The sequence below is a fragment of the Lithobates pipiens genome, unplaced genomic scaffold (assembly GCF_037356315.1).
Source record: "Lithobates pipiens isolate NorthernLeopardFrog02 unplaced genomic scaffold, aLitPip1_a1.2 Scaffold_25, whole genome shotgun sequence".
NCBI lineage: Eukaryota > Metazoa > Chordata > Amphibia > Anura > Ranidae > Lithobates > Lithobates pipiens.
In genome coordinates this window covers 103,070,550-103,098,038 of record NW_027507787.1, presented here as the reverse complement: position 1 = coordinate 103,098,038, position 27,489 = coordinate 103,070,550, and the positions used below count along the sequence as shown (strand labels likewise).

At 50.4% G+C, this 27,489-nt stretch overlaps 7 pseudogenes; all 7 read right to left on the bottom strand.

The window, feature by feature from the left end:
• Positions 1-10,886: 10,886 nt before the first annotated feature.
• On the bottom strand, positions 10,887-11,005 carry LOC143932590 (5S ribosomal RNA; annotated as a pseudogene).
• Positions 11,006-11,105: 100 nt separating this feature from the next.
• LOC143931255 (5S ribosomal RNA) lies at positions 11,106-11,224 on the bottom strand (annotated as a pseudogene).
• A 321-nt stretch (positions 11,225-11,545) lies between these two features.
• LOC143932338 (5S ribosomal RNA) lies at positions 11,546-11,664 on the bottom strand (annotated as a pseudogene).
• Positions 11,665-11,764: 100 nt separating this feature from the next.
• LOC143931933 (5S ribosomal RNA) lies at positions 11,765-11,883 on the bottom strand (annotated as a pseudogene).
• A 100-nt stretch (positions 11,884-11,983) lies between these two features.
• LOC143931441 (5S ribosomal RNA) lies at positions 11,984-12,102 on the bottom strand (annotated as a pseudogene).
• A 321-nt stretch (positions 12,103-12,423) lies between these two features.
• Positions 12,424-12,542, bottom strand: LOC143931675 (5S ribosomal RNA; annotated as a pseudogene).
• Positions 12,543-12,641: 99 nt separating this feature from the next.
• Positions 12,642-12,760, bottom strand: LOC143931759 (5S ribosomal RNA; annotated as a pseudogene).
• Between the last annotated feature and the right edge of the window lie 14,729 nt (positions 12,761-27,489).

Below are 27,489 nucleotides of genomic sequence, written 5' to 3'. Positions count from 1 at the left end.
ATGGTAACAAAAAATAGGCAGCCAAATAACTCTGGGTTCTCAGAGGGGAGTCCTACAGTTTCATGCAGAAAAGAGAGAAACCCCACCTCCAACATGTAGTACAGAAGTACTGAGTAACGGAGTAGTGCAGCTCCGTTCAGACAAATGTAATCATGGAGAACAATTGGGACCACAGCGAGCCAGCTTATCATGACCTACGTGAACCAGAGTAAAATATGAGCCGGTCATGTCCAGAACCCTGGGGTTCTTCTGGGTCCCGAAGGCTAGTAAGGAGACAAGGCATAGTCAAAAGGGAGGACGGGGGAAGAAGAGAGTGCAAAGACGGATAGAGAGGAGGTGGGGGGATGGCGGCGGGGAAAAAAAGAAAAATAAAGACAAAAAGGGAGGGGGGGAATGCCACCCAGAGCAAACATGGCCTACGTAGGTAATCGTTAGATGTTCAGTCGTTTTCTGGGACAGAGGCACTGCTCACCTCCCGAATGTAGTCTCGAGTACCAGTAAAATACCTCCAGGGCCTCCATGTAACACTAAATGCCTCTTCAGTGTTGTGAAGGGTGGCGGTCAATTCTTCCATCCGGAGAATATGATTGACTTTGGAATACCACAGCACCTTGGATGGGGGCTGAGGCTGCCTCCACAGTGCGGGAATGCAGGCCCGGGCGGCATTCAGGAGTTGCATCGTGAGGGTTTTTTTGTATTTTCGAACAGGCTGTTCGGTCAAGTGTAGAAGGCACGCTGCTGGGAACCCAAAAGTTCCTCAAGGCCGGGCATGCCCAGAAAAGGTGTCCCATGGTCCCCATATCTGAATTTCACCTCCAACAAACATCCGGGATCGATCTATCCATTTTATTCAGAAGGTATGGGACTCTATACCAGCATGAGACTATCTTGTATCCTGATTCTTGATATTGGTTTGCGATGGAAGCTTTATGTACTAAGGTCAGGATCTTCCCTATCTGTTGTGAGGTAAATGTGATGCCTAAGTCCCTCTCCCATTTGTGGATAAATGGTGGGGGTCGACTCCTCCTCCTGACTACTCAATAGGTTGTACAGGAGGGAGAGGGTGTGTCGCACAGGTTCCCTTTTGTGACAGATGGATTCATAGGGTGTCAGGTCTCTAGGAGTGTAGGGGGCCCTTTGTATGGGCAGAAGAAAGTGACGAAGTTGATAAGCACTAAACAAGTCAAGCTGAGGGTCAGAAAGCTCGGCGACAGTTTGCGTGGTCGGGAGCCCTCCCGGGTGCCAAACCTCTCCCAGACGCTGTTTCCCCACCACTGTCAACTGTCGCAGTTTCTTGTTGGTAAATCCCGGTGGGAAGTCTGGATTACCTATAACCGGAGTCATTGGTGATGGCAGGGGAGCAATGTGTGTGCAGCGGAACAACCTCCGCACAACAGCCAACGTAGCTCCCACTACGGGGTGACCTCTGAGGTCTTTTGGTAGGGAGGACAGGAGCCACGGGGAGGTCAATAGGGGAATGGATCCATCCTCAATCTCCATCTCCACCCACTGCTTGTGTGGGCCATTACAATGCCAATCAACGACTCTCGCTAGCAGTAGTATTGTCTGAGATCTGGGAGACCCCCCTTGTCCTTTGGTCTGGCAAGCAATTGCAAACGGGCTCTGGGTCCCGGAGCAGCACCTGCAGTTGTCTGAAAAAAATTGGGGGTAACCGGATCGGTAATGTCTGGAACATGTATAAGATCCGCGGGAGGGCCGTCATTTTGAATGCATTACATCGCCCGAACCGTTAAAGCATGCCAGTTTCCCAAATCAGATTTCAGTCTATCCAGGAGAGGGACAAAATTAAGCGGGTACAATTGCGCTAAATCCGCTGCGATGTCAAAGCCCAGGTAACGTATAGATTTTTCAGCCCAGTAGAATGGAAAAGCGGAGCGGAGCCTCTTGGCCTCACCATCCGGGACCGATATATTCAATACAGCCGACTTGGCGCAATTGATTTTATAGTTTGATAGGCTGCCGTATCGCCGTAGAGACGCAAGTATATTGGGAAGCAAAATGTGTGGATTGGAGACGGAAAAAATTAGATCGTCAGCGTACGCCGCAATTTTGTGGTGTGCCGAGGGTTTGGCTATGCCAGTAATATTCGGGTCATTCCGAACGTGACACATAAGTGGTTCCAGTGTCAGAATAAAAATTAGGGGAGACAGAGGGCACCCCTGCCTCGTCCCATTAGTGATGGGGAAAGAGTCCGAGCATCACTCGTTCACCCGTACCGCTGCCGACGGCGTGGAGTAAAGCGTGGTCTAGTTATTAAAAGTTGGGACCCAGGGGGGCGTGACCGGAAGTCGACCCGGATGGCAGCCTAAATCTCCTGCTCTCCCTCCAGCCTCTGCTACACCGCACCTACGGGGAAAATCCAGCCCCATCCAATGGGGAAATCTAGGGCCACACGGTCCTCCAGCTCCAGGGGACCTCCCGCAGCCTCGTTGGGCACAGCCACGGACCTCCGGTCCTTCTTCTCCACGACGGAGCTCCCGACCGACGGACCTCCCAAAATGGCGCGGGCTCCTTCTCCGGCCCGCAGGGCCCATCCGAACCTCCAGCACGGACCGGGGGATCGAGGGACACCGCGGCTGACATCCCCGGGCCTGGAGGCCTCCGGTGCGGTGAGTCGATCCCCGGTCCCGCCCGCCTCTGAGGCCGTCCAGCTAGACCTGCGGCCTACCACACCGCCCACGCCGCCGCCAGGACACAAGACTAGGCCCCCCCTGGGACCCTCTCTATCCCTGTGCTGCTCGGCACCGCAGTGCCCCCTCCGCACTCCTGCAGCTCTGGACGCCGGAGGGGAGTTCCTGTGCGGGACTGGACGGATCGGGGAGGGGGGTGGACTAGGCCTGGGGCCCTCTGGCAGTAGGTCCCCCCCTCCTCCGGACACTCAGTGCTCTTTGGCCTTGCCCAGGATGCTCCGGACGCCCCCAGACTCCAGTGCTGTGTCCGAGGGGTCCCCCCTTTCTTTTGCGGCTGAGGACTTCCCTGCCCTCCCCCCCCTGAGGAGCCCCTGTCCTGGGCGTACCGGGGGCCCGGGGGAATGGACGGACCCCTGCTGAATCCTGACTCGGGGTCGCCCCCACCTAAGTCTCAGAGGCTGGGCACCTCGGGGAACCCCTTCCCCCCACGCGGTCACGGGGGACGACCAGGGGTGTCGGCTTACCCAGGGGGACCCGTAGCCCTTCCACCCCAGGATACCAGGGGACGACACCAGCCACCTCCCTTGGCTCATACTTCAGAGTGGCCGGGGGTCTGGGATTCTCCCCCTGAGCATGCCCCCGCCTCTCGCACTGCTGGACCCGTGGACCCTAGGCCACTGTCGCCACGTCATCGCATAGACCGGGACAACCCGGGAGACATGACCACAACACCACTGCACCCTCAGTGGCAATTATACTTACAAGCGATCCCTACCAAAGAGGATTTTAAACAATTGATTGAAGATGTCAAATCCACGTGTCGGGCGGAAATACAAATGCTCCACTCTGGCCTTAAGCACCTTGCGGACAGGGTGGAGATGGCTGAAGAGGAGATACAAGAGGCCAAAATTGCGGTCCACAAAATCCAAACGCAAGGGGCTGAACACCATCTGCTCCTGAGAGATATGCAGCGCCATGTGGAGGACTTGGACAACAGGGGGCGCCGGCACAACATCAGAGTGCGAGGGGTTCCGGAGTCGGAGGGCCCGGAGGACGCTCAGATTATCTTGCAGGAACTATTCAACACTCTCCTCGGAGAACCCCCCACTAAATTTATTGAGATGGATAGAGCTCATAGGGCCCTACGCCCCAAAAATGCTACTTCTGGCCCCAGGGACTTTATTTGCAGAGTCAACTCGTTCCACCTTAAGGAGGATATCCTGCGACAAGCCCATTTAGCCCGTGAGGTGTCTTTCCGGAACCACCCAGTGCAACTTTTTCCGGACCTCTTCTGGATTACGCTGCAAAAACGTAGACTTCTCCAACCCTTGCTCCGTACCCTGCAAGACGCCCAGATCCCTTACCGCTGGGGTTTCCCATTTAGCCTCACTGCCAAACATCAGGGCAAATCGGCCTCTCTGCGGTATCCTGAAGATCTGCCGACTTTCTGTGAAGATCTGGGCATCCGCCCCCCCCCCCCCGGCTCCCCGATTGGGACCTCATCGCTACTCAACCCTCACCTCCTACGCTTTCCCCTTTGGTGCCTTTTCAATAACTTACTGCACTTAGGCTGCTGGTTGGGAGATTCGGGAGAGTGGGTTCCCCCTTGCTCTCACGACTCTCCCCCTAACCCTTTTTTTGGGTTGTTTTTCTTTTTTCTTTATTTTATTCATCTTATTTATATTTTAGTGATTTTGCTCCTGTTCAAGTTTTTACACATTTTACGCTCCTCTATTCCTCCTTAGGACCTGAATGAGGAGACCTGGACTCCTATGCGGCCGCCAGGCCCACGCCTCGTGCGCTGGGTCTGGTGGCCCCCTGGGAATCCGTGCAGTCCCGAATGACTTTTTTACCCGGGGCCGAATATTGCCCTATGTTTGGTCCGATTATGGGCCCATGTTTTCATTGCGATGCCTTTCTAACGTTGTACTAACGTTTTTCTCCCTTCTCTCACTTTCTATCTCCCCCTCTCTTCTCTCCTCTGTCTTCCTTCCGCTGCCTGCAGGGATCGGACACGTAGTGGCGGGGCCCTACGACTGGAATGCGTCTGCTCCTGGCTCCTGGCGGTCCCTCTTGGACGTTGTTACCGGGTAAGATTTATTAGACACAGACCGCTCTCCTACCCCCCCCAGACTTGACTGATGGCTAAGATTCTATCTCTGAATGTTCACGGCCTAAATTCAAACAGGAAACGGCATCTGGCACTAAGGGAGTTTAAACAGTCGGGAGCAGATATTATCTTGGTTCAGGAGACGCACTTTGACAGGGGGGGATCTTTTGCCTTCGCCTCCAGGAGCTTTCCGCTTGCGTATCTATCCTCGGGGTCCCATAAGAGGGCGGGGGTGGCTATCCTGATCCGACAAGGAGCACCCTTTACCTATGTTGATCATTACAGCGATCCCCGGGGGGGCTTCCTGATACTTAAGGGTACGTGGCAATCACGGCCGATCACCCTGTGTGCGCTATACGCCCCTAATGTCCATCAGCATAGCTTCCTCTCCAGGGTTTTTGCACGTCTATTTAAGGATGACCACGGTTATTTGGTGGTGGGAGGAGACTTTAATCTGGCTCACTCGGCCACGGCTGATCGTCAAATTGTCAATTTGCGTATGGCGCTTGCGGACCTGGCGCTTCGCCGTGTTGAGAAAGCCCTGCTGAGGATCAAACAGACATACTATGATAGGGGCAATAAAGCACACTCCCTCCTAGCGCGGAAGCTCAAAGACAAAACCCTTCTCTCTGCTCCACACCAGATAAAAACTAGATCTAATGCAGTTGTTTCCCACCCCAAAGACATAGTTGATACGTTTGCTGGCTTTTATGTGGAGCTCTATAATAGTCCTGACATCCCTAGCAACCCTGTGTCGGTGGAGGTTTCACAGCGTATACAGCAGTACCTGTCCGACAGCGCCATCCCCAAAATTAGAGATTCGGACTTGCTCATTTTGAACATGCCCGTCACGGAGGACGAAGTGGAACGGACCATTAAATCCCTCCCCGCACATAAATCCCCGGGTCCAGACGGTCTGCCCTACGAATACTACAAAGCATTTTCCCCCCTCTTAACTCCGCACATGAGCAGCCTCTTTAACGCTTTTCTACAGAAAACACCCGTCCCCTCAGATATGCAACGTTCCTTCCTTACCTTAATACCCAAGCCAAATAAGGACCCCATCCTTTGCGCGAATTATAGACCCATTGCGTTGTTGAACGCAGACCTAAAAATTTTTTCTAAATTGTTATCTCTGCACCTTAACAAGGTCCTACCCTCTTTGATCCACAAGGACCAAGTGGGCTTTGTCCCCCTCCGCCAAGCAGGGGATAACACCCGGAGGGTGATAGACCTGGTCGACGTGGCGAACAGGGAGGGAATGCCGTCCCTGCTCCTGAGCTTGGACGCAGAAAAAGCATTTGATAGATTGGGTTGGCCCTTCCTGTTCGCCACGCTGACCCACATAGGGATGGAGGGACCTTTTTTGCGGGCCATACAACATCTTTACTCCAACCCGTCTTCTCAAGTGAAGACCCCCTTTGCCACCTCCTCGCCCTTTTCCATCTCCAATGGTACGCGTCAGGGATGCCCGCTGTCACCCCTACTATTCGCCCTCTGTATTGAACCCCTGGCGGCGTCTATTAGGCGGAACCAGGCTATAAGAGGGGTTCCGGTGCGAGGCCAGGAGTTTAAGATTTCGCTATTTGCGGACGACGTAATTCTTACTCTTACCCAACCCAGGATATCCCTGCCCAACTTGCATATGGAGTTAGACCGTTACAGTGCGCTATCGGGCTACAAACTTAATGCGTCGAAGTCCGAAGCCCTCCCGATTAACATTCCACCGTTGGAGGTGGAACATCTACGATCCAACTTTCCCTACCACTGGGGGTCCACCTCCCTTCGATACCTGGGGGTAAACATCACCCCAACCTATACCTCCCTCTATCAGGCAAACTACCCATCCCTTTATGGAGATATTAGGCGTCTGTTGCTACAGTGGCGGAAACACCAAATCTCTCTGCTTGGTAGAATAGCCTCTGTGAAGATGGCTATCCTCCCGAAACTCCTTTATCTTTTTCAGACCCTCCCCATTCCAGTCCCCTCCTCCCACCTGAAAAAATTGCAAAGGGACATACTTCGATTCGCATGGAACTATAAAAGGCACAGGATACCTCGCTCGGTCATGACCGTCTCCCGATCGGATGGGGGGTTTAGCGTTCCCGGATCTAGTCAGGTACTATCAGGCTGCCCAACTCTGCGCGGTCGCTTCTTGGACTACCTAGTGGCCTCACAATCGCTGGTCGGAAATTGAATCCCAGTGGTTGGCCCCTATATACCCTAATAGTATGCTCTAGAGTGCGGCGGCAGTGGTTCCCCAGTCCCAATTGTTGGGCCCCATGTCCCACCTGCAGAACCTATGGCGTAGGTCTTCCAAGGCGTTTGCCCTGACCTCGGCTAAATCGCTCCTGACCTCTTTTATATCCAACCCTCTAGTGCCAGATAGCCTATCTCGCCAGATGCAACACCCCTGGTCCTCCCGGAACCTCTTCCATCTGAGATCTCTGGTGGACCCCAGATCTAGGAGACTACTGACTTACACTGAACTCCAATCCCGGTTTGACCTCCCCCGGCAGAGCTTCTATAGTTACTTACAAATCCGTCACTTTGCCCAGACCATCTCATCAGACCTCCGTTTCTCCCTGCCTACCTTGTTTGAAATAGTTGTCTCAGCAGGTACGGCACAGAGGGGGATGATCTCGGATATTTATAAAATAATTAACGCCTTTCCTATGGGTCTTAACGGCAAACATGCATATATGCTTAAATGGGAGGAGGCTCTGGGTGAAGTGTTCACGGAGGAGCAATGGCGGGTGATTTGGTCACAGGCATCTAAGAGCTCCATGTGTACGCTCTACCGGGAGAATGCATACAAAATATTGTTCTTCTGGTACATGACCCCGGATGTCCTGCACGCTATTTATCCTTCTACAACAGACCGGTGCTGGCGCTGTGTGGGGCATAAGGGCACCCTCTTGCATATATACTGGCAATGCCCTCGTATAGTCCCTTTCTGGACGGAAGTCCGTACGCTCTTGGCCTGTGTCCTGGACCAATCCCTGGACCTGAACCCAAAGCACTTTTTACTGGGAGTCCCTTTCCCCAAACTGTCCAAATCCCTACAGAAATTATCCCGCCATATCTTGACCGCAGCGAGGTGTCTTGTTGCACTCCATTGGAAAAAAACGCACCCCCCCTACCCCGCACGCATTATACGCTCGCATTAGAGACGTGGAGCTTATGGAGAGGATGACCGCCAGGATACAGGACCGGCTGGAAGCGCATGATGTAGTCTGGAATCCCTGGAATCTTAAGGGCGATCGACCCTGACAGGCAAGCGGAAGTTTTCGGATGACTACCCACCCCTACTCCCTCCTTTTCCTCTCTACCTTTCTTTCTACCCTTTGGTATCCCTTTCTTCTCTTTTTTCTCTTTTTCCCTTCTTCCTTTCTCTTATTTATATCTTTCTTCCAAACCCCCCCGAGGGGGGGGGTGTTTGATTGGGTTAATGTGTACTACAAGTATCTTACACTATTAGTCGACACCTGTATCCTCGGATTGCCACTCTTGACTGGCTGTTGAGTTTTGAGGACTGGTTTATTATTGGTTGGACTTTATCCCTGACTTACATGTGTTGCAGAACATGCTGTCTGTGAATAGCTCTACCTGGCCGGGCTTGTACCTGCTTCAGGTGGCTATATTATGTAGGCCAATATGCTCTTATGGTATGTTCTCCCCTGTAATTTTTCTTTTCTCTTTCTTTCGCTCCCCCAATGCTGTACTGAAGTGTCTGACGTGTAATGTTTCACTTTATACTAATAAAAAGTTATTTGAAAAAAAAAAAAAGTTGGGACCCACTAGCTCTGTCATGGTTCGGACGCTGTAATGTGTTGAAGATGAACGCGATGCCACGACTTCTGTATCTACTACAAGCCTTACCTATCAAAATACCCCAGACTTTCTTTCATGCGGTTCGCTCAATCTTTATCAAGTTCCTCTGACGTATTGGTAGGGCAATGCTATTGCGACCGAAATTGCGGGGAGGTTTTGGCTTCCCGGACCCTGCTCTATATTACACAGCGACGCACATGACACCGGTGGTTGACTGGTGCTGGTGTTCTGCCATATACTGTCCGGCCATGATATAGTGTCCGCGCCGTACTGCGCATGCGCAGTACGGAGCAGACGAAGCTTCGGAAAATCTCCGAAGCTGGACGGCGCTTGCGCGGTGAGTGGAGGTGGTAGCCCCACCATCCAAGCGGACAAAGGGTTGTGAAAATTAGAGGGCCCCTCGCAGGTGAACTTCGCTCGCCACGCTTCGGGCTCGGCCTCGCTGCGCTCGGCTCTTTTATATTCTTACTCTATGTCCACTTGGATAGTGGGGATAGAACCTGGACTCAGTGCGCAGGCGGCGTTCATGCTCGGCAATTTTCGGAATCTGTGTTGCTGTGTACTGCGCATGAGCAGTACACAGCGGACACTATGCGATGGGGGACCATATGTGATAAGACACCGGCATAGGGAACTGAAGCTATGGGTCAAGCTAGAGCAGGAGATGGCGCGGGTTCCACTGGCTGGTCTACCTTGGGCGGGGAGGCCATTGGAGCCCTGTGTGACTACTCACCCGTTAATTGTCCCCTCGCTCGCCGAGATGGATAGTTTTTTTCACCTTTCCCACCTGACTAACTTCCCTTCTCCTATGACCCCAATTATTGGACATCCTAGATTCCTTCCGGGCCTGTCTGACCAGGCCTTTACCAGGCAAGCCCCGAAAGGGCTTCTGAGAGCAGCCCTATTTCTTGGACCCACGGGCTTGATTCCCATGGGGACCATACTGCTAGAGCAAGTACCTGTTGCATTGGATAGCTGGAGAGCTAGACAGCTAATCCATTTCCTCGGATCACTACCTAACCATTCTTTCTTCTCTAGACAAGTCCACCCCTTCAAGGAACTTTGCCTGGATGATGGCCCAATTCGTGGTTCCCTCTCTAGGTCCTACCAAATCCTGACAGACGCACAATCCTCCACGGATCCACCCTTCCTAGCTAAATGGAAAAGGGACTTACAAATTACATTCTCCAAACCACAGAAGGACAGAAAACTCTTTTTCGCCCATAAGTCGTCACTCTGCAGTAAATATCAGGAGATCTCATATAAGCTGATCACACGCTGGTATCGTACACCGGTGGTGTTGGCCAAAATATTCCCCGGTCAATCTGACCACTGCTGTCGCTGTGGGCAACAGGCTGGCACCATTCTCCACATTTTCTGGGAATGCCCTAAATTACAAACATTCTGGCAGCCTGTCCTGAGACTCATCCACAAGTTCACAGACATTTCCTTAGCCAATGATCCCGCAGCAGTTCTTCTCAATCTAACTCCTATGTCGAGAAAGCGTTATCATAAGTCCTTACTTAAACATCTCCTCAATGCAGCTAGGGCCTGCATCCCAAGTCAGTGGAAAGAGCAATCTGCTCCAATGGTGACCCAGTGGTTCGCAAGGGTAAATGATATTGAATGAATGGAAGACCTGACTGCCACAATGAGGGATAAAACGGAGGAGCATGGGAACAGATGGTTCTACTGGACCCAGTTTCGCTTTTCGGAAGAATACCTCCGCGAGACATAGTAAGCTCATGGTGATCATTGGAGATCGCTGTTCCAAACGTTGGACAGCTGATGAGCTGGTGAGCCGAGGGCGTCTCTTGCTCCCTGGGAGGGGACCCCACCCTATCCACTCTACCCACGACACCCCCTTACCCCTTCTTTTCCTTTTCTGCCATTTCCTTCCCCAATCTTCTCTTTCCCCTTCTCCCTCCTTTCAGTTCTACTATTTCCCTTCTTAACTCAAAAAAGGGAAAAGAAAATGGTATGTTCCGACCCCATTTGACTACTGCACAATACTCTTCCCCTATCTATGGATATCTAAACTCTTCGAGGGTAGGTGGGCTAGTATCAATAATATTTTAAGAGGTAGAGGATCCCAACGAGATGGAGCTTTAATCTCATCTTGATATGACCGCAAAGCTGTACACGTGCTATTCTCCTCTGACTTCTTACCATTGGCTCTGATATCCATGCAATATGATCGTTTGTTTGTAACTATTTGTATCACACATTCTGTGAAGTTGCCTTTGCATTGTATGTCGCATACTACTAAATAAAAAAAAAAAAAAAAAAGAAGCCTATGGCACCTGGTATTCCCAGGCGGTCTCCCATCCAGGTACTAACCAGGCCTGACACTGTTTAGCATCCGAGATCAAACGAGATTGGGCGCTTTCAGGGTGATGGGGCCATAGGTGATCTCTTTGGGCACTCTCAACCCTCCTGACAAACGCCAAGATGGTCACCTTGGGAAACAAGTGAAAAACAAACAGGTCAAGGCCAACAACATAAAAAGAAGCCTACAGCACCTAGTATTCCCAGGTGGTCTCCAATCCAGGTACTAGCAAGGCCCAACCCTGTTTAGCTTCTGAGATCAGAGGAGATCGGGCGCTTTCAGGGTTATGTGCCCATAGGCAATCTCTTTGGGCATTCTCAACCCTCTTGACAAATGCCAAGATAGTCACCTTGAGATACAAGCGAAAAAAAACAGGTCAATGTCAACAACATAAAAAGAAGAATACGGCACCTAGTATTCCAACGCCATCTCCCATCCAGGTACTAACTAGGCCCAACCCTTCTTAGCCTCAGAGAAGAGAAGAGATAGGGCTTTTTCAGGGTGATGCTGCTGTAAGCGATCTCTTTGGGCACTCTCAACCCTCTTGACAAATGCCAAGATGGTCACCTTGGGAAACAAGCAAAAAAAAAAAAACAAATCAACGCCAACAACATAAAAAGAAGCCTACAATAACTGGTATTCCCTGGTGGTCTCCCATCCAGGTACAAACCAGGCCCGACTCTTCTTAGCCTCCAAGATCAGATGAGATTGGGTGCTTTCAGAGTGATGTGGCCATAGGCAATCTCTTCAGGCACTCTCAACCTTCTTGACAAACACCAAGATGGTCACTTTGGGAAACAAGCGGAAAAAAAACAGGTCAACGCCAACAACATAAAAAGAAGTCTACGACACCTGGTATTCCCAGGCGGTCTCCCATCCAGGTACTAACAAGGCCCGACTCTTCTTAGCCTCCAACATCAAACGAGATCGGGTGCTTTCAGGGTGATGTGCCCATAGGCAATCTCTTCAGGCACTTTCAACCCTCTTGACAAACGCCAAGATGGTCACCTTGGGAAACAAGTGAAAAAAAAACAGGTCAAGGCCAACAATATAAAAGGAAGCCTACAGCACCTAGTATTCCCAGGTGGTCTCCAATCCAGGTACTAGCAAGGCCCAACCCTGTTTAGCTTCTGAGATCAGAGGTGATCGGGCGCTTTCAGGGTTATGTGCCCATAGGCAATCTCTTTGGGCATTCTCAACCCTCTTGAAAAAAGCCAAGATAGTCACCTTGAGATACAAGCAAAAAAAAACAGGTCAATGTCAACAACATAAAAAGAAGAATACGGCACCTGGTATTCCAACGCCATCTCCCATCCAGGTACTAACTAGGCCCAACCCTTCTTAGCCTCAGAGAAGAGAAGAGATAGGGCTCTTTCAGGGTGATGCTGCTGTAAGCGATCTCTTTGGGCACTCTCAACCCTCTTGACAAATGCCAAGATGGTCACCTTGGGAAACAAGCAAAAAAAAAAAAACGAATCAACGCCAACAACATAAAAAGAAGCCTACAATAACTGGTATTCCCAGGTGGTCTCCCATCCAGGTACTAACCAGGCCCGACTCTTCTTAGCCTCCAAGATCAGACGAGATTGGGTGCTTTCAGAGTGATGTGGCCATAGGCAATCTCTTCAGGCACTCTCAACCCTCTTGACAAACACCAAGATGGTCACTTTGGGAAACAAGCGAAAAAAAACAGGTCAACGCCAACAACATAAAAAGAAGTCTACGACACCTGGTATTCCCAGGCGGTCTCCCATCCAGGTACTAACAAGGCCCGACTCTTCTTAGCCTCCAACATCAAACGAGATCGGGTGCTTTCAGGGTGATGTGCCCGTAGGCAATCTCTTCAGGCACTTTCAACCCTCTTGACAAACGGCAAGATGGTCACCTTGGGAAACAAGCAAAAAACAATAAAAATAAGTCGGAAGCTAGAGACAATACGGCCCGAGTCCTCAATTTAATCCATGCGGCGCATGTACAGGGAAGGCCCTTGCTTATGTTGTCAACGGACACGGAGAAGGCCTTTGACAGGGTCTGGGTGTTTGCTGGTGGGAGTGTGCTAAAGGACTTGACATTTCCGCATGTTTGTCCCCTCTCCCCTGTTTCCCCCCTCCCTTCCCCCCTTCCCACCCTTCCCTTCCCTCCTTTCCCTCCCCCTTTCCCCCTTCCACTCCCCCTTTCCCTGCCCCTTTTCCCCCGGGGCGTGGATGGGGGAGAGGGGGTAAGGAGAGGACAATCTGCCAAAGGGAGAAATGCATTTGTTCGGGGACTGCATGTACTTTAGGTGTATGGGACGGGGGGTGGTGGATCCCATTCTGTGATGCCTTTTCTGTTGTGACGGGCTCCCTCGTGCATGCCTACGTTTAGGGCGAGCCGAGGAGACCCCTCAGTGCTGACAGTTATATGCTCTACCTCTGTTTTGGTTATACTATTGTTTTTTGGTTATATGATGTTACTGATTGTCTTTTATTTGCATACCGGTATCAGACGTGACATTTACCACTGCCGGGACTGGGGGGACTAGGATTCGGGGGCTCCCTCTCCGACCTGTCTACCCACCAACCCAAGTAGGACAGCGCACAGTGTACATCTGGTAAGCGCTATAGCATAATTGTGCTGTTTTAGTATACCCTTCCTGTACTGTTGAGTGCGGACAACCCTTAATTTCCCTCTCCCCCTGGGGTTGAGGTGCCCGGCTTCTTTTTCCCTTTACCTTTCCTTCCATTTGCCCTTCCTTTCTCCCCCTTAGTTCCCGCCATGCATTACCTACCCAAAACCTACCTTGGTTCAACTTTCTTTGCTTTTCTCTGACGTCCCCCTCCCCCTCCCCGAGGAGCGATGGCAGACTCAGTCAAGGTCACCTCTCTAAACGTTAAGGGACTGAAATCCCCTGAAAAATGGTGGATCCTCCTATGAGAACTGAAGACTTCCTGTACTGATGTGGCCTTTATACAAGAAACACATTTTAAAAATACTAGCCTCCCCTTTCTATGGTCGAGATCCTTCCCTAAGGTCTACCACTCTACTAACCCCTCCTCTAAGACCAAGGGAGTCTCCATTCTGATCTCTAGCAGGCTCCCCTGGGTTCTCCAGGATTCTCTGGTGGACCCTGGGGGCCGATATCTTTTTCTTAGGGGCCACATTGGAGAGCGCCTTTTTACATTTGTCACTGTGTACGCTCCCAATGATTACCAAGACACGTTCCTCAGAACTACCCTGCACAGATTATGTGACTTTCGGGAGGGCCAGTTGATATTAGGTGGGGACTTTAATGTCCCCTTTCGCCATCGGTTGACACTTCTGCCTCTTGCTCCTCGCTCCTCATTTCCTCTAGAAAGCGGATTACTAAGTGTTTACTGAATGACCAATTAGTTGATGTCTGGCGTCTGCAACACTCTGGGGAAAGGGACTACTCTTTTTGCTCTTCCCCTCACAAATCATACTTGAGGATAGACTTCTTCTTGATTCCACATGACCAACTGCACTTGGTGAGCTCTTCCTCCATTGGCCATATTACTTGGTCCGACCACGCTCCTGTAGCCCTTACCTACACCCTCTCTAGGAACCCCTCACCTAGGTCTCTATTCTGGCACCTTAATGAGAGCCTCCTCCAGATACCGGAAGTTTTAGCAGATGTAACCAGGGAATTGGACCTTTATTTCCAAGAAAACTAAACGCAGGACTGTGACCCGGGGATAATTTGGGAGGCTCACAAGTCAGTACTCCGCAGGGTACTTATCAGGCACGGGGCGCGCATCAAACGAACACGGAAGGAACAGCTTGCTAATCTGTTTCGTGAACTTGCCTCTGTGGAAGCGAAACATAAACATGCCCCCTCACGGACCTTAAAGATTGAATTGGGGACACTCCGTACCCATATTGCTGACCTACTCCATTATAAAGCGAAAGCGGCACTCCAGTTTTGTCGTAAACTGACGTAGGAGTCAGGGGACAAATGCGGAAAAATCTTAGCCAGGTCGGTAAAGGAGTTGAAATCTGGCTCTTACATACCACAGTTGATAGATGAGAATGGCCAGAGGGCCTCTACCCCAACCCAAATAGCCGAAGTCTTTGAAAAATGTTAGGCCGCGTACACACGCGGGGACTGTCGGACAACTTTGTCCGCTGAACAGTGTTTCGGCGGACAGTCCGCCCGTGTGTGGGCTTTCAGCGGACAGTTTCAGCGAACAGTCCGCTGAACAAGGTTTTTCGGAAATTACGAAAAACTGTCCGCTGAAACTTTGTTTCAGCGAACAGTCCCCTCGTGTGTAGGCTTGTTCGTCAAACTAAGTTCCGCGCATGCTCAGAAAGGATTTACACGCCGAAAGTTATAATGCAGTGTATAGGACGTCGTATTTTTCGTCCCATCGTACGTGCCGTTCACGTCATCGCGCACGGTTTCAGCAAACTGTTCGTTCGTCGTGTGTGGCCATGTCCGTCCATGCTAATTTTGAGCGGACTGTTTGCTGAAACTGTTTGACGGACAAAGTTGGGCGAACAGTCCCCGCGTGTGTACGCGGCCTTACTCTGATCTCTACAACCTGCCCGATTCAGGGTCTGGACAGGACAATATAGACAGATATGTAACCGGTTCTGGTCTACCAACCCTCTCATCAGAATCACGGGAGTCCCACTGGGGTAAATCTGAGTTGGCAACGAAGATCTGGGCCTGTTGGGTTGCATTTAAATATTCCTCTAGTTATGCAGCCATAATGTCTCAACCAGTGTGATGTGTTCATAATTCTTGTTCTTACTATGTCTACTGTACTTTTGCAATTGATTGTCTGAGGGTGGTCTGCCCCCCCCCCCCCATCCCCTCCTCCCCCCCCCCTTCTTTCTTTTTTTTTCTCTCTCTTTCTGTTTATTTTCCTTTTTCTTTACTCCCCCTCTATTTCTGTCCACTATATTCCCTCTTTAATAATAGAAGAGGTGGGTGTATTGGTCTATGCCATGGTAACTGACGATATACTGTTGCTGCCCTTGAAAAAAAAAGAATCACGGGAGTACTTGGAGGACCCGATCACACTGGAAGAAGTCCAGACAGCCGTGGGACCTCCGAAGGTGGGTAAGGCTCCGGGCCCTGACGGATATACCGCACAATACTTTAAAACCTTCCTCCCTATTCTCGGCCCACGCTTGGTGAATTTATTTAATACTCTGAGCTCAAATGGGGATTTTCCTGAGGATACCCTTAGAGCCCACATCTCGTTGATACCTAAGGAGGGCAAAGACCCGGGCCTATGTGGGAGCTACAGACCCATTTCCCTCCTAAATTCGGTCCTAAAACTATTCTCTAAAATCCTCGCCACGTGATTGGCACATCACTTGCAGTCCCTTATACATATTGACCAGTTAGGTTTTATTCCCACCAGGGAAGATAGGGACAACACCATTAAGATGCTTACCCTGATCCATAAAGCAAAATCATTTGGGACCCCTTGTCTATTCATGAGTACTGATGCCGAGAAGGCTTTTGATCGGGTCAAATGGACATTAATGTTCTCGGCCCTTCGCCATATAGGTCTGAGTGAACGGATGCTGGCATGGATAAGTAAGATATACTCACGCCCTTCAGCTCAAGTCAAAGCGAATGGGGTTCTCTCATCTCCCCTTGACATCGGGAATGGGACCAGACAGGGTTGCCCCCTGTCGCCCCTATTATTCGCACTGTCATTGGAACCCTTTCTCTCCACAATTCGACAAAACTCAGACATAACGGGACTCCAAATGGGTACTATTGAGTGCAAGATATCTGCCTACGCAGATGACATGCTGTTCTCGCTGACGAATCCCAGAGTTTCCTTGCCAAATCTCCTTCGGGAATTCCAGATATACGGGATACTTCTTGAAATCAAAGGCCATGGGGGGTTACAGTCCCCCCGCAAACGTTAATAGACTTGCAGTCCAATTTTCGATTTAAATGGACCCATACAGCCCTTAAGTACTTAGGTACTTACATTCCACCGGACATCGCGCGTACGTTTATGTTGAACTTCACGGGTGGCATTCTGGTCTCCATTCCTGGTTCAGGAGATGCAATCTCATTAAAATGAACATACTCCCTAAATTTACTTATCTTTTCCAAGCTCTCCCGATCCAGATTCCAGTCCCATTTTTTTAAGCAAGCTCAATCCTTGCTCACTCAATTTAACTGGGCCCACAAAAATCCCAGACTTAAGCGGTCACAGCTGACATTGTCTAAACAACAGGGAGGGTTGGTTCTCCCTGACTTGCGACGCTACTACCTGGCCTCCCATCTGGGGCGTGTATTGGACTGGAATCAAAACAAACTTTCTAAGCTCACTCCCGAATTCCGCTAAGAAGCGACATGTGGGGGGGGGGGGGGGCGTGGCCTGGACAGCAATGGAGTAGGACGCTTGTGACCTGAGCTCCGCTCCTACCGCGATCTCCTGTAGTGATCCTGGGTGCCCACTGACTATTTTACCTACGATCTTACCGGTGTAATACCCGCTACTTTCTCGTGCATACATTGGGACGATGTCTCAGACGAAGAAGCAGTCTGCAGCGGCGGCATCTCTTGAAAAGGTTCCAGCGGGACCATGAGGGCCAACATGGCGGACAGTCCACTCCGGCTGCAGAACCTGCTACCTCAGACACGGTGAAGGTGCTTGAGGCGATTTCTACCTGCCAGACCACACTGACAACTAAGCTTGAGGAGGTTAAGGTGGATGTCTCACTTATCCGACAGGACATGGCTAAACTGCGTGACAGAGTGAAGGAAACTGAAACCCAGATCAGTCAGGCCGAAGATGTCCTGTTCCCTCTGCAGCATGCCCAGGAGGATGTGCAAAGGCATCTCCAGCAGCTGGCCCAGAAACAGGACGACCTTGAGAATGGGGCCCGCAGATCTAACCTCCGCTTTATCGGCCTGCCGGAGGGCTCCGAGGGGGCTGAGCCGGCGACATTTTTGGAGTCTCTCCTGATTAAGGCCTACGGTAGGGAGGCGTTTTCTACCTAATTTATTATTGAAAGGGCCCACAGAATGCCTGCCTGCCCGCCGCCGGAGGGGGCACCTCCTCGCACGTGCATTGCTAAGCTGCTAAATTACCGGGATAGGGATGCCATCCTTCGCCTTACTCGTGAAAAAGGCAACATCCCGTTTCAGAACGGACATATCTCAGTGTTTCCCGACTTCTCCGCAAAAGTTCAAAAACGTCGTTCCCGATTCGTGGAAGTCAAGAGGCGCTTCAGGGCACATCACCTCAAGTACGCCATGTGGTACCCGGCCAGACTCCGCGTAGTGGGGGAAGATAGGGCCTACTTTTTTGAAGATCCTGAGATGGCGGTTTCCTGGTTGGACCAGAGAGACGCGTCTCGAAATCGGCCACCTCAAGACTAAAATCGTTGGAAGATTTGTGAGTACTCTATCTGCTCCCCCCTTTCTATTTGCCCGTGTGCAAGCAGATCGCTGTTGGACTGCCTATGCGTGGTTCATTATCCTCAGTCCCTGAATTGATGCTTCTGTTCCCCCTCTCTAAGATGGATGGCCGTTGCTCTTGTTGACTGAACATGTACTGCTGCCTATGGCCACGCTCTGGGGGCATCCCCCTGGTTCGTTACACAATACCCCTTCCCCCTCCCTCTTAGTTTGGGGGACCCGCTTGGCGGGCTCTATTGGGCCCTTTCCCTGGGGGGGTGGGGGGGACGCGGGTCATCTGGACTTGCTGCATGGGACTGCAGAACTTTGACTTTCTCCTGATACATGCCCTTTACTGGACTGTTATGTCCCGCTGCTGAACTGGGCATCGCACCAATGTGACGCATGGTCCGGCTCTGGCCTACAAGCCGGGTTATGACGGGAGAAGACTTGGTCTTGTCACTGGGTCCATATCTGGCAAAGTCCACCCCCGTGGCTTATTGTTATTGACATTGCTTAGTGTTCTATGGTTTGTTTTGGGAAGGGAGCTCCAGTCAAGTTGGGGTGGCTGAGAGCAGGGAGGGTGGGGATGGGTTGTAGTTATTATGTTATAGTATGTTATGTTTTATGCTTAGTTTATGGCACAAGCTTTATTTGGTTATGGAACAGACAAATGTCTCTTTTTCATGTATACTCTGATGAATATGGGAATGGATACTGCTTTGACGGGTGGTTTGGATACTATTTTCCTCCTTGTGATATTGGCTGAGACCACGCCATGGGTACCCTGAAGTTGCTGACGTGGAATGTCAGGGGGATTCGGGATAAAATTAAGAGGGCGGCAGTGTTTGGGTGTCTCAAAACTTATAGAGCGGATATCACAGTCCTGGTAGAGACGCATGTAACTGGGAGATTGCAAATAGCTTTGCATCGCCCGTGGATTGGATGGGCCTACCACGCCACCCATACGTCCTTTTCTCGCGGGGTGTCTGCATTGATATCTAAAACGGCACAGTTTTCCTTGGTTTCTTTGCAGACAGACCTGCAGGGCAGATATATATTTATACACTACTTATTGCACGGAGAACAGTACATTATTCTCGCCTATTATGTACCCCCGCCTTACGATCATAGACTAATTACAGAGGGATTATCTTTTATGGCTCAACACCCTAATGTCCCAGCAATTTGGCTGGGTGATTTTTTTTTTTTTAATCGAAAAACAAACTTTATAAAAAAAAAAAAAAGAAGGAAACAGAAGATAACATACATAGCAGGCATACATACGATACATCAAATAACGTGGGCCAATCTGGCCAAGGCAGCGTTGCATACATGAGAGCATTGGGTTAGCTGCACTGTATATGGGTCCGATACCCATCATGGGTAGATACATTATTAGAGCTAATTTGTGTCAACCGGGGGAGGGGGAGCGGGCAAAAGGAGAAATAAAAGGGGGAGGGGGACAGAATAAAAGTAGGTCCTTGAGGTGGAGGAAACACCAAAGGGGATAAGCAGAGGGGGGAGAGGGGCAAGGGATCAATATAACAGCATATCAAGTACACGTCTCCCCATCTCCCAACCACCTACCCCAGATCCGTTCATATTTAAATGGACATCCTCTATGTGTATAAACCAATTTCTTATAAGGGAGGGTATCGTTAACCTCTTTTTTCCAGCACTGGACCATGGGGGGGGAGGGCCTGCATCCAGCCACGAGCAATCACTTTTCGCGCCAGGAACAGTGTTTCATGTAGGAAGGTGCGAAGGGACTTGTCAGCTTCTAATTCTGGTAAGAGACCAAGCAGACACATCTTCGGGTCAAGGCTAGCAGGAGAGCCCATCTGGTCATGGAGAAAGCGAATCACTTGTATCCAGTATGTTTGGATAACCGGACAGGACCATATAAGGTGATAGAAGGAGCCTGGAGTGTGGTCGCATAAACGGCATCCTGGATTATACGTGGGTTTAAACCGTGCTATCTTCTGGGGGGTCAGGTATGTCCTATGTAGAATGTATAGCTGTGTGAGGCGGTCCGAGAGCCTGGGGGAGACTCTCTTCACGTCCCCCAAGACTTCGTCCCACTCCTCATCCTCAATCACACCCACATCCAGCTCCCATCTGGCCTTGGCAGCATAAGCCAATGCCCCGGTGACTGGGAGACGGATGGCGGAGTAGAGGGCAGAGATCAACTTGGTTGGCTCAGCACCTGTGACTATATCCACTATGGGAGGGACTGTCAGAGAAGGGCTGGAGCTGGCAAACTGAGTCTGTAGCGCATGTCGGAGCTGTAAATATCTGAAGAAAAGATGGTTAGGGAGTGTGAATTCTTCCTTTAGTGACTAAAAGGATTTAATCCCAGTGTTAGTCATAATTTGGTGCACATACAGGATCCCATAGCGTGTCCAGGCTGCGGGGTCCGGAACGGACAGCAATTCGGGCAAATGGGTGTTGAACCAGAGAGGCGTGTAAGAATGAACCTGTGGGGTCCCAAGTTTGTTAAGGGCCGCCCGCCATATCCTCCGGTGGTGCGTCAGCATGTCTACCTTGTGATGAGGGGGACGTCTGGACAGTGGGGCTCTAAGGACTGACTGAAGTGGGGTGTGGGCTGGGTCGTCAGGGCGTTTACAAAGTAATGTCTGGTATCTTGGTAGCTCGCTCTTGTCAAAGTGATAGAAGTGGGACAACTGGGAGGCAAGATAATAATCCTGGAAATCTGGAAGAGCAGCCCCTCCCATTGTCACTGGGTTCTTCAGAAGTCTCCAAGACAATTTGTGTCTGCTGTGGCCCCATATAAATGAATTAAGAATTGATTCAATCGTCTTGAAAAAATTTTGTGGTATATACAGGGGTGCATGCCACACCAAATACAATATCTTGGGCAGGAGTATCATTTTGACCAGATTGATGCGTCCCATAACACCCAGAGGTAGTCTGGCCCAAGTTTGAGTCTTGTTCTTGATCAGGGTGAAAAGGGGTTCAATGTTCAGGCGTATATAGTCTGTCAGCGATCTAGTGACCTGCACTCCTAAATACTTGATCACGGAAACCCTAGGGAGATTCAGAGGAAGGGACGTGGGCACAGGGGGGAAATGATCAAGCGGAAGGATCTGGGATTTAGACCAGTTGATGCTCAGACCTGAATGACTACCAATACAGTCTATGGTGTGAAGGGCTGCAAGGAGAGAGGGACCCGAGTCGGCTAAGTATAGGAGTGTATTGTCAGCATACATCCCGATCTTTTCCTCCAGATCTCCTATCCTAAGGCCACAAATTCTGGTGTCTGCGCGAACCATAATAGCTAGTGGTTCCACAGCCAACGCATACAGCATGGGAGAAAGGGGACAACCTTGTCGAGTCCCTCTCTCCAGCGGGAACTGATCAGAGAGCCAGCCGTTCACAAGCACCTTGGCCCTCGGGGATTGATACAGGAGTTGGACCCATCGAATAAAGTTGGGGCCAAGTCCGAATCCCGAGAGGCATTCCCACAAGTAGTTCCATTCCACGGAGTCGAAGGCCTTGGCAGCATCCAAGGCCACCACCACCCGCGAGCCGACTTCATCATGGGATCCCTGGATGTTCATGAGTAAGCGGCGGATATTCATGGCAGTGTTTTTCCCTGGCATAAAGCCAGTCTGGTCAGGGTGGATCAGTGAGAGGAGGACCTGATTAAGGCGGGAGGCAAGAATCTTGGCCAGTATTTTAATGTCGACCTGTAGTAGGGAGATGGGTCTATACGATTCCGGGTAGTTTGGGTCCTTCCCTGGCTTGGGAATCACTACTATTTGTGCTTCTCCCATGGAGGGGGGTAGGATTCCCGTGTCAAATATGGATTTATATAAGTCGTGTAGTTTAGGAGTCAAAATTTCAGAGTAGGTGGCATAAAATTCAAGCGGTTGACCGTCCAGCCCTGGTGCTTTAGAAGTGGCCAGAGAGGAGATAGCCTCAGAAATATCCTCCTCAGTAATAGGGGCCTCTAAAAGGTCACGTTGGGCGTCTGTCAGTTTGGGAAATGTAACTCTCGCTAGGTAGTCTCTGGTGTCCTGGGGAGTATGAGTGACCCGAGTGGCATAAAGCGCTCGATAAAATCTCGCAAATTCCTCCGCCACCCGTTGTGGGTCCGTAATACCATTCCCCTGGGCGTCAATCAGTGAGACCACGACTGGGGGATGGGAATCTAAGTGGGCGAGGTAAGCAAGTCGTTTGCCCGATCTTTCACCATGTTCAAATATCCTCTGCCTACAGAAAAAGATGCGCTGCTTGGCCTGCTCCGTGTGCAGTTGGGAGACCTGTCGCAGCTGGAGCTTAAGGTTAGTAGCCGCGGCAGGCGAGGGGTCTCCACGAAACTCCTCCTCCAGTCTTTGTAGATGATCTGTAGCCTGTTGGATAACAAGTTTTGACGACCGCTTAAGTCTGTTAATACGCGTGGTGAGCAGGGAGCGGGCGTAGAGCTTAAATGTGTCCCACACTATATCGTAGGCAGCGGAATCCCCGTTGACTGTAAAATAGTGTTGCAATTCCGTAGGGATGTCTTCTTGCTCCTGCAGAGCGGCTAGCCAAAATGGGTTCAGCCGCCAAGTAGGAGAGGGAGAGGCCTTCAGGAGCCGCATCGTAATCCAGTAGGGGGAGTGATCCGAGAGAATTCTCGGAGCAAAGCCCACATCTTCCAGTCTGGGTGTCAGAGTCTGTGAGATGAGAACAAAGTCAATTCGGGACATTGCGTTATGGCTAGCTGAAAAGCACGAGTATGCTTTAGCATGTGGATACTTGTGGCGCCACGTATCTACAAGAGCAAAGTCCGTCAATATACGATGTAGTCTGGTATGGGCAGGTGGGTCACCAGGGGAGTCCGGTGTACCCATTCGGTCCAGAGCGGGAATCAGGGTCATATTAAAGTCCCCCATCCACACTGCCGGCACCGAGGGGTAGTGTGCCATGAATGCAAGGCCCTCCTTGAGTACAGCTGAGTTATAAGGGGGGGGGGGGACATAGCAGGTTATTATCAAAATAGGGGCTCCACTAATGGTGGCATGTAGGAATACATACCTGCTTGGCTGGGTGATTTTAATATGGTTTTGAATCCGGGGGTGGATAGAATGAGCTCTACTCGAGGGGATCATTTACCGGGAGATACTGGCCTAGGTCGCACGTTTCAGGAATTCTCTCTTACAGATCTGTGGCGATTTAAATATCAGGCTAAACGTGTTTACTCCTGTTTCTCTGCAACTCACTCCACCATGTCACGTATAGATTATATTGCTGTGTCCGCCCAGTTGTTACCCAGGCTAGTAGACACGGGCTATTATGCTAGATCATTGTCAGACCACGCTCCTTGCTGGGCAACTTTTTCCTTGACCCGACCTACTGGACCGAAACCATGGCGGCTTCACCCCTTCTGGTTAACCGCCTTGAGTGACAGTGAAGACTTAGGGGATGAATGGGGGTTTTTCTTTACTACTAATCAGGGGACGGCTCCGGTTGACTGTACCTGGGAGGCTTTTAAACTGCACGTACGTTCCCCTTTAACACACCGGATTAACCGGTTGAAGCGTACCTCCAAGACTTTGCTATCTAATGCCCTACGGGAGCTGGACTCGGTGACCACTGACTTCACTACTGACCCCACACCTGCTAAGGCCCAGGTATTACGACACCACACAAGGCTAGTAGATCACCTCCACATTGAACAGGCTAAGCAAAAGTTGTTTTTTGTTAAGCAACGGGTGTTTGAACAAGGAGAGAGGGCGGGAAAGTTGCTGGCCTACTTGGCGCATCGGGACTCCAAGCCACCGGTGGTGGTTTCGTTGACTGACAATGGGGGTGAGGAGGTGACTGATCCACCAACAGTGGCCACCATGTTTCGTGCTTACTATGCTGCCCTTTATGAGTCGCAGGTACATAGGCCGAGGACTGAGACGGGGGCGTACCTCCGAGATATCTCTCTTCCCCACCTGTCTGAGGCTCAGGTTGAGTCTCTTGAGGCCCCGATATCGGCAGATGAGATTAGGCTAGCGGTGGCATCCCTTGCAATGGCTAAGGCCCCTGGACTGGATGGTATTCCCCTGGATTTCTATGCCCACTACTCTGAGACACTAGTGCCAGAATTGTTGAGATTATATACACACATATTTGACTCCGGGTCCCTACCTGATACTCTAAGGCAGGCAGTTATTATAGTGATACCCAAGCCAGGAAAGGATCCCCACTCCCCCGGATTCCTATCGACCCATCTCGCTGCTCCAAGCAGATATTAAAATTTTGGCTAAAGTACTTGCCACCCGTCTCAGTGGAGTCATCCTATCACTTGTTCACCCGGATCAAACCGGATTTATGCCTGGGAAAAACACGGCCATTAATATCCGCCGGTTATAAATGAATATCCAGGCTGAACATGACAGAGTAGGCTCGAGGGTGGTGGTGTCACTGGATGCCGCTAAGGCGTTTGATTCCATTGAGTGGAATTATCTTTGGGAATGCTTGGGTAAATTTGGGTTTGGCCCCAATTTTGTTAAATGGATTACTCTCCTATACTATCGCCCAATGGCTAGAGTAGCGGTTAACGGATGGGTGTCGGACCCCTTTCAGCTGGGCCGTGGCACACGTCAGGGTTGTCTCCTATGTTATATGCTTTGGCGGCAGAACCGTTGGCTGCTGCACTTCGGGCACACCCGGCTGTAGTAGGCCTCCGACGCGGTTCTCTGGTGGAATCAGTAAGTATTTATGCGGATGATACTTTACTGTATTTAGAGGACTCGGGTCGGTCGTTGGAGGCTGCCCTGGGGGTCATAGAGGAGTTTGGTGGTCATTCCGGTCTGCGTATTAATTGGACCAAGTCGCAGGTTCTACCCATTGACTTGTTCTCCCCGGACCGGGATGCAGCTTCTCTCCCACTCTCCAGGGTATCCTCCATTCAGTATTTGGGAGTGCAGGTTACGAGGGAACCTGGGGAGTATATTCATCTTAATCTTGAACCACTGCTTCTGTATGTGCGGGAGAAGACTAAGGCATGGTCCCGTCTCCCCATTGGGGTTATGGGACGGATCAATATTACTAAAATGATCCTCCTGCCGAAACTCCTTTATGTACTTTGGCATTCCCCTGTCATGGTCCCCGTGGCGTTCTTTAAAACATTAGACGGTGTCTTAAACACTTTTATCTGGGGCCCATCTAGACATAAATTGGCATGGAACACACTTAAAAACCCGACCTCTATGGGGACTGGCTCTCCCTGATTTCCACACATACTACATAGCAGCCCAGATTTCCCATTTTTATCACCTCCATAGAGCGGATAGTCACAGATATCAGGCCTTGGTGGGCGGGAGGGCTGAATCTCTTGTTGATACTCCCCTTCAGATGATTTTTCGGGGTGGTGGGGTTAGGGATGCCCGGTCCCGGATCCTGCCACACCACCGGAGTATTTGGAAACTAGCCCTTAGATTACTGGGAGCTGACTATTACCACTCACATACACCGCTATGGCGCAACCCCCTGCTGCGTGAGTTGTCTGGCTTACCAGATGTAGACTTGTGGGCTTCTAGAGGGATACTTTTTCTGTATCAGGTGGTGACTCCTATGGGCGTAAGGGATTTTCCCTCCCTACAAGTGGAATTTAACATACCCCCTCATATGCACTTTCGCTACTTGCAATTGCGACACGCGCTTCGTGCGCAATTTGCTCAGGACTTCCCGAATGTACAGTCGCTGGCTTTGACAGATGTAATTATGGGAGACGAACCGGCTAAATTGATCTCGACTCTATACGGCCTACTCCGGGCCCGCTTGGTGGCGCAAACCACTGAACGGGCCAGGTTGAGATGGGAAGAGGACATAGGTCCCTTTGATGGGGAGGAAGCCCTTGAGAAAGTTCAACAGGCTTCGCTTAGCCTACCTGACCGACTAACGCAGTACTATGTGATACACAGGTCCTATCTCACCCCTATCCGGATAGCTAAGTATCATCCTGACTATAACCCGAAGTGTCCCCGTTGCTCTTGTACGACTGGTACTTTCTACCATCTTCTCTGGCAATGCCCATTGGTCCAGGAGTATTGGGGGCAGATTGTCAGGTTTCTACATGACCACATGGGTTCACCCCTTCAACTTGACCCTAAGAGTTGCCTACTTAGTATATTTCCTGATACCTCTGTTGATCAATACTTGGCTACATTTTTGCACTCTACGCTGTTTACCGCACGAAAGCTTGAGGCTAAATACTAGATGCGTCCAACCATGCCTACTATGCGGGAATGGGTAATGGGCATTAATAGTAAGCTACCCTTGATTAAACTGGTGTATAGAAATCGTGGGTGTCCAGCCAAATACCACAAAATATGGGATAGGTGGGTGGAAAATCTGCATACGTGTGTGGAGTGAGCTATATTGGAGTCTATACTATCATTGTCAGGAATTTTCCTTAATGTAAGATGTATTACTGTCCGTCACCTATGAAGAGGCTAATGTTTGTACCTACTGTAATATCTTGTTATAACTAAGTTGTTCAATAAACTTGTGCTGTTAAAAAAAAAAAAAGAAGCGCCATGTGGTGCTATAAGTATTTACCCACATAATTTGTGTCACATCCCACTATAGGGGCTCAGTTGAAAGTCAGTCACCTGATCGCTACCCAAAACACACTCACGTCTTTGACTTCCCCCCTATTCCCTATACGTGGCCATCCAACCTTTGAACTGGGGACCCACTTAGAAATTCCAACCTAGACAATGCGTCTAAATTCGTCATTGATGGAAAATGGCCTTCTTTCTCAACAATAACAGATCCGACAAGGCTTTTACAACTGCCTTTTTGGAGAACGGCGCAACAACATCATTTTCTCCATTCCATCCCCAATCCTCAAACGTTCGCCCGCCCTCAGACGGAGTTTGAGACTCTATGCAGGAGCGAAGGCCCTTTGGCCCACATTCTCTCTCAAACAGATTACCCACACTTAACCTGTCTGTCCAACTGGGAAAAGGACCTTAATTGCTCATTTTCCCCAGCACAGAGACAACGCATTATCACTTTGGCTCTCAAAATGTCGCTGTGCACGAAGATACAGGAGACGAATTTTAAACTTCTCACCAGGTGGTATTTGACACCATCAAAGCTGCAGAATTGTTTCCCCTCTTCCTCGAACATATGCTGGAGGTGTGGAGAAGAAGAGGGCACGTTGCTGCACATTTTTTGGTCC